Here is a 7386-nt window from a genome sequence, read left to right as displayed (position 1 = left end):
GATTGATTAGATCTGAGTATGACAACATCTTTGAGAGCTACGATTGCAAACCGAACTGTACTTGTGCATATAGTTACTAGACTTATCCAAGTGGGTGTTGGAATAGTGTCTAAGGCTTCAACTATAATAGGCAAGTATTTGACCCGGTTATGCATGGTCCTTTTGGGTTGCCTACACCATAGCAACTTGATGGGATGATTTATTAAGAGAGAGTAAATATTATAAAGAATAATATATAGTTATTTGATTAATACAAGTCATAGAATTAATTGGAATTAATTTGGTGACTTAAAGAGATTAATTAAATAAAGGGGTATAAACTGTCAATTGTTTGAAAGTTAAGCTTTAGAATATGAATCCTTATAGATATACAAGGAACGGATTCTAGAAGCTAGGATAGCTTCAAAATCATCCATGACTTATCTAAGGAAAGGATTTGGATAGCCTTAAAAGAAGATTATCCTATTAGGGTTTAGACTGTAACCCTTAAGGAGTCTACAAGTATAAACAGACCCCATGGGTATGGGAAATCGGTATCACACCTAAAACAAGAGAACTCTGGCCGATTTCCACCCCTCTCCTCTCTCCTAAATCATCTTCCTTGCTATTGGTGTTTGTAAGCCATTAGAGGAGTGACATTTGTGACTCTAGAAGCTCCAAGACAACAAGATCAACAAGGAATTCAAAGGTATGGTTCTAGATCTGTTTCAATGTTGTTATTTAACCTAATTAGTCATTAGAAGTCTTGGATTCAAAGCATGTTTAATTAGAAAGCCTAGATCCAAGCATTAGGGTTTTGCATGTGCACATAGGAAAGTTCTTATGGCTAAAACCCATCAGTAGCGGGGTTCCTTTTTGCTTCCTCATGTCCTATTATTGGAGATCCTGCGATGCCCTTGACATTTTTGTCTCCAGTCTTTGGGCACTCCCTTTTGAAATGCCCTGCCACCCCACATCTGTAGCAAGTTTAGCTTACTTCAGCATTGGCGACTTGAGTGTTTTGTTGGGCCTATGCCTTACAGAAACGGGTGGTGTTCCCCTTCTTGTTGCAATTGTTGTAGTGCAGCACTCGGAAAACTACATGGTGATGACAGTTGTACTTTTTGCAGTTTGGAAGGTTTCCAACATATGGTTTTGTCGGCACTAAGGCAGTAGGAATAGTGGTGGTATGGGATGCCACAATTTTTTTTTGTCTTTTAGCAGGTCCTTAAGTTGGACGACCCTTTCTATTCTTCCAGAAGTTTCGTTTATTGGGTAGTGTTCCTCCATTGTCGTGAGAGTTCTTAGGTTTGCAATTTGAGGTATCCTTGTAGGAACACACCCGCTTGTGTCCCTAGTTGTCACCTTGATTGGAACTGTGGTTACTGTTCTCGTTTCCGTTCATGTTGTTAGTGCTAAGTTGCGCCATGAAGGCTGTCATGGTGGCTGTTACAGTGGCTTGGAATGTGGCGAGGTTTATTTGGAGAACTGGTGTTGCGCTGGTGTGCTGGTTACTTCCGCGTTATGGCATGATTTTTCCTGTATGGTATGAAATGGGTGTAAGTCCAAAATATGCCCGTGTATCAATCAGATCCGTTTGATGGTGCGGAATCCCAATAAAACGGATGATGCCAGATCACAATAGAAGAGAAGGAGAAGAAGAATATTATGAATCTATGTATGAATTGATAATATGAATTAAGTTCGTTACACAAGATTCACCCACACAAACGTTCCTTTCTCTCTGGCCGTAAACTCTCTTCGTGTTCATCAATCTGTTCCTCACACTCTAACACCTATATTTATACAAGGGGAACATGGGCTTGGTGAACATGGGCCGTAAATGGGTTTACGTCCGTAAACTCAACCATAAACACCAAAAATATTACAGAAAAATATAATTGCCCAGAAAAGCAAAGTATAAACCATATTTTGACCCAAAAATCTCCCCCTTGGTTTGTAGCTTTCTTTTCTTAATTGACCCAACAAGCTCCCCCTAAAAAGTAGCTGGCTCTTCTTGTCAATCTTCAATGGGAGCTTGTCTTCAGCTTTAACTTTCAATTTCTTCACAGCATCAGGATGAACATATGAACCTTCAATGAATGACTTCATCTTGAGCACTTGAGGTTTTCTTCAGAATTTGGCATTGAACGCACATTGGGTGAGGAGGCTTGACGCAATGATTCTTGAAAGATGGCGCTTTCAGCTTGAGAATCTTCAAAGAGAACATTAGAGAGAAATAATCTTCTGGATCGCTTCAGCAGGTTTAAGATAGCAGCAGACTGATTGAGGAGGCATCAATGCAATCCATAACATAATCTTCAATTTCAGCTTCACCTTGCTTCTGGGGTTGAAAGATTGAATGTGAAAGAATAATCTTCATTTCTTGCTCCTTCGAATGAGAATTCTTCGATGCTTACAGACGAAGCTTTTGGCTCAGAAATCTTCAACACAAACTCCATGAGTTTCATCTTCACCTGAAATCACTTTTCAAGACAAAACAAAACTAAAAGAAAACTTAGAACAAAAATTAAAACAAAAATAACACTATTTTTGATTTTGATTTTTTTTTTTTGTTTTTTTTGTTTTTTTTTGTTTTGTTTTTTATTTTATTTTTAGTTCTCCACCTTATATTTAAATTAGAAGAACACTAAGAACAAACTTAACAAAAACCAAAAATAATAGCTAACTTTAAGAGTGATTTGGGATCAAAGTTGTTGGACAACCTTATTCCACTTATCGGTACCCTAATCTTCACATCTTCGTCTTATCGATCGCCAGTATTGTGGTCCACTTAAACACGAAAAATTTGCGACAGATTTGGATAGTTTACCAATGACATGACATATGCATATATCTAATAGTAACTTTATTATCAAGATTGGCCCTAATTCTTAAATAACTTTTTCTTAAGACCATTTAACTGACTACAACCAGGGATATTGTTGTCCACCTAAATCGAGCAGCGAGATCTACAGACAATCTGTATGTGTTCAATTTTAAATGTACCGGAACATGTTTCCCACTTCCTGAAATGCCCCAGCCATGAAGAACTTCCAGAGCACTCCTTACACCGGGTGAGCAGACAACCATTCAGAGAGAAGATAGATTCAGAATTCTATAACTAATTACTCTAGGGGGTTGAGATATATAAAGTTGCATATGCTGTGTACCAGGTCAGATTTGAAGTCACGCAAAGGAGACAACATATGGCTAACAGATAAGAGTAATTTCATAGATATAACATGCAGAGAAATAGAGTTGCATATGTTGCAATCCAAGTCGGATCTCTTCCAATCACGCAATGGGTGCAACATATGACTAACAAACGGAAAGAAAGAAAATGATATTCTACAGACCTAATTTATCGGAATTTACCAGTTTCCCCATCCAACCAGAATTAAGGATAGAATCCGCACATCGAGGAAAAGTGAATCCACAGTTCTAGATACGGGTTATTTAATGTGACCGGTAGATTGCCATGTATATCTCCTTGCGCAACCTATCCGAGCATCGTGACATCAGGTTAAACGGATCTAACTAGGTCAAAGTTTGTCAAGCCCATAAATTCATTAGGTTCAACTTATCCTAGTCAAGTCCATTTAAAATCTTTCGTGCCTACCAGCACATCGAGTACAGAGCGTAGACGATTCAACTTAGGTATGTTACGCCGATTCAGAATGCCCATTATCACATGCTGATTTCATTTCCTAAAACATCTCCTGCAAGCACATTCCATTAATACCACATTTTTGATTTTCTGATTTTCTAATGTTTTTGGATTTTTTTAAAATTTTAAAATTTTTTGTTTTGTTTTTATTTCTCCCCCTAAATTTGTGCATAGGAGAGAAACGAAAGTAAATGCGCAAATTTAAAATATCCTAAAACAAAAATTAGTCTTTAAAGCGAATCAACTTAAGAAAAATTCAGGAGTATAGAGAAGAAAATGCAAACCATAATTCACCGATTGAATATGCATTCAGAAGGTCTGAGAACAGCAAGCATAATTTCAGAACAGATTCGAAAATTCTTCATATCACTAAGCACTAACCCCATGAGTGATCCCTTCCTTTCTTCCCTTCCCACAAAGGACACATTCTCCCAAACAATGTTCTGAGTGTTGTACAGTTGAGAGATGTCTCCTATCAAGTGCCAAGAACAGCCACTACCAACAAACCAAAGTCTGATGATATGGCTCCATAGCTGCTCCGACATAGAGCGGGGTCAGTTGGTCTTTGGAAGCCAGTCCATTTTGAAACTGGGTCGACCTTTGTCATCAACGCACAATACTCTCTCCCATGACATATCCTGCTTATCACAAATAGAAGATGTAGAAATGTTAGAAGCATTAGGAGATTTGGGAGTTTTCACCTTTGGTACCCATCTATATTCGGGTTTAACCCATTTCTTGTTTTATCCGATGGGTGCCTTGGCACTTGCTTTGGAACTTGAAACCGATCTTCGAGATGTCATTGACTTAGCCGGTCTTTGTTTCACTGGAGCATCTCTTGGATTGGGCTTCTTGGCCGACACTCCCTTCTTGCCCTTGGCATTCAGATTCTTGGCCTTGTGGGTTTGATTCTTTGCCTTCTGCGTGTTCCAGTCAACATTGTCTGAACGTGACCTTGAGGGGTTTCCTTTGGAGTATCTCCCTCTTGGCGCGTTTTACCACCCTTGTGCATAGTAGGGAACGTATGCACGATTAGGACAATTTCTGGCAATGTGTCCAGGTGTTCCACAATGAAAACAAGTCTTTTTCTTCACTGTGAAGTTATTTCTTCCTGCCCGTAGTGGCGTATCCTTGCCTTGTCTCTTGTTGTTCCCACATGCACACTTGCCACAGGCACTCTGTTTAGCTTGAAATGGTGGCATGTATTTACTAACGGCAGGTTGATTAGAAACAACAGATTCAGAGTTCACGAGGTCGTTTGTTTGTTCAGAAGAACTCTCCTTGTTCTCATCCTCTGTTACTTTTCTTGCACAAGAAGTAGCAACATTAGTATCTTCAATATTAATAACTCCTCCTGACATAAATCCAGCTCGTTTGCCATATTGAAGATGTGCCTCCCTGCCAGTTTCGTCCTGTGTCATAGGGATGGATGTGTAGTTATGATTATAAGGAGGAGGAACACTTTCATACCCTAGACCCTTGTTTTGATTTTCTTTGAATTTTAATTGGGTTTCATATAAAGACTCGAGTGTCTGACTTGACGCAGTATAATTTTTGAAAATGACATCTGTTTTTCCACACTTCATTTTTAAAGCGTTAAGTTCTTCAGTTACAGCAACAAGTTGTCTCTTAATATAATCATAATTTTCACACTTGTTGCTATACTCTTCCTGAAGTTTCCTAAAGTCCTTGGTTTTTGCTTCTAATTCAGCCTTCAGGGGTTTCTGTCCTTTCCTGAGTTGATATCCTTTATATGTCAGGTCCTCAACTTCCCCTTTTAATAAATCAATTTGTTCCCGAAGAAATTTAACCGTATCTTCACATGATTGAGAACATGAAACTTCACATGAATGAGAACACGACACTTCATTGACCGGAAGGTTTGTTGAACTCATTGTTTTTTGACAATTCAAAGCGTTAATTTCTTCAATTATATCAGCCAGACTAAGACGATTGAGATCTTTTGTCTTCTTGATGTCAGCCACGTCCATATCCCACGATTTTGGAAGTGAATTCAATAGTTTTTTGTTTATCTCAGATTTAGACAAGAAGATCCCAGCTATATTCATCTCGGTAATAAGTGTAGTAAATTGCTGCAACTGAGTTTCGAGGGTTTCTCCAGGGATATAATAAAAAATGTTGAAATTTTGTCTTAACATATCCTGACGACTCTCTTTCATGTTTTCAAGTCCCTCGTAGACCTTAAAATCAATTAAAAAACACAACTAGAAGCTAAAATAAAACTTAAAAGTCAAATAAAAAAATCAAACTCAAAAGTCAAACATGAAAAAGTCAAAGTAAAAAAATCAAACTTGAAAGTCAAACCGAAAAGTTAAATTTGAAAATTTAAAAAATTAAACGAAAAAGTCAAAGTTTAAAGTCAAACGTCAAACTTGGAAGTCAAAGTCAAAATTTAAAATCAAAAATTAAAAAAAATAAGAGTCAAAAATTAAAATATAATTTATTTATTAATTTTAATTTAATTTATTTATTATTATTATTTTTAATTTTATTATTATTATTATTATTTTTTATTTTGGATGAAAAAGAAATTTAAAATTAAAAGGAATTTAGTTTTGGGGTTAAAAGTGTTAAAAAATGAAAGTTGGAATCGACAGGGATGGGTTAAGTTCAAATATTCGAAGTTAAATCACAAGGGATTGCTTGGCTGTGTTGGTTAAGTGCGCTGCCTTATGAACTAGAGGTCCCGGGTTAGAATCCCGGCACCGTTAAATCTGTTTCCCACCTTTTTTTAGTGTATGCGAAGCGAAGTGGCTGCAGCGAGGACGAGCACGCGATGCTAGCCGATGCGATGCGAAGCGGGGACCTGTTGCGAGATGCGAGACCGTAAATGCTGCTGAGTCGTATACTACGAGCCGAGGCCGCAAACTCCGAGCCGCAAACCTCGGGCCGTGAACTCCTCGGAAACCGTAGCTGCTGGCCGCCACCCCCTTTTAGTTTACGACTAAAAACACCGTGGGCCGTGAACTCCTCGGAAACCGTAGCTGCTGGCCGCCATCCCCTTTTAGTTTACGACTAAAAACACCGTTTTTTACCCTTTTTTTGCTCCAAAACTCGATCAAAAACCCGTTTTTATGAAAAACGCAAAGACCAAACCCCCTTTTTTGCGAGATCTATCCAAAAATGCAAAAATATTTTGAAAATAAGATCAAATAATGCCCCAAATCTGACAAAATTGACTGATACAACTTGGCTCTGATATCAATTGTAAGTCCAAAATCTGCCCGTATGTCAATCAGATCCGTTTGATGGTGCGGAACCCAATCAAACATATGATGCCAGATCACAATAGAAGAGAAGGAGAAGAATAATAATATGAATCTATGTATGAATTGATAATATGAATTAAGTTCCTTACACAAGATTCACCCACACAAACGTTCCTTTCTCTCTGGCCGTAAACTCTCTTCGTGTTCATCAATCTGTTCCTCACACCCTAACACCTATATTTATACAAGGGGAACATGGGCTTGGTGGATATGGGCCGTAAATGGGTTTACGGCCGTAAACTCAACCGTAAACATGACCATAAACACCAAAAATATTACAGAAAAATATAATTGCCCAGAAAAGCAAAGTATAAACCATATATTGACCCAACAATGGGTTCGTAAGTAACTATGGTCAGAGTTAGTTGTATTCAATCTATATTTATAAATATATATAGATGTCATGCTTTACTGTACGATTACGATATTTTAACCAACATCTTCACG

This window comes from Lactuca saligna, chromosome 5 (genome assembly GCF_052625555.1).
Source record: "Lactuca saligna cultivar CGN05327 chromosome 5, ASM5262555v1, whole genome shotgun sequence".
In the NCBI taxonomy this organism is placed as follows: Eukaryota; Viridiplantae; Streptophyta; class Magnoliopsida; order Asterales; family Asteraceae; genus Lactuca; species Lactuca saligna.
The sequence above is the reverse complement of the archived record's forward strand: the minus strand, read 5'-3'. Positions refer to the sequence as shown.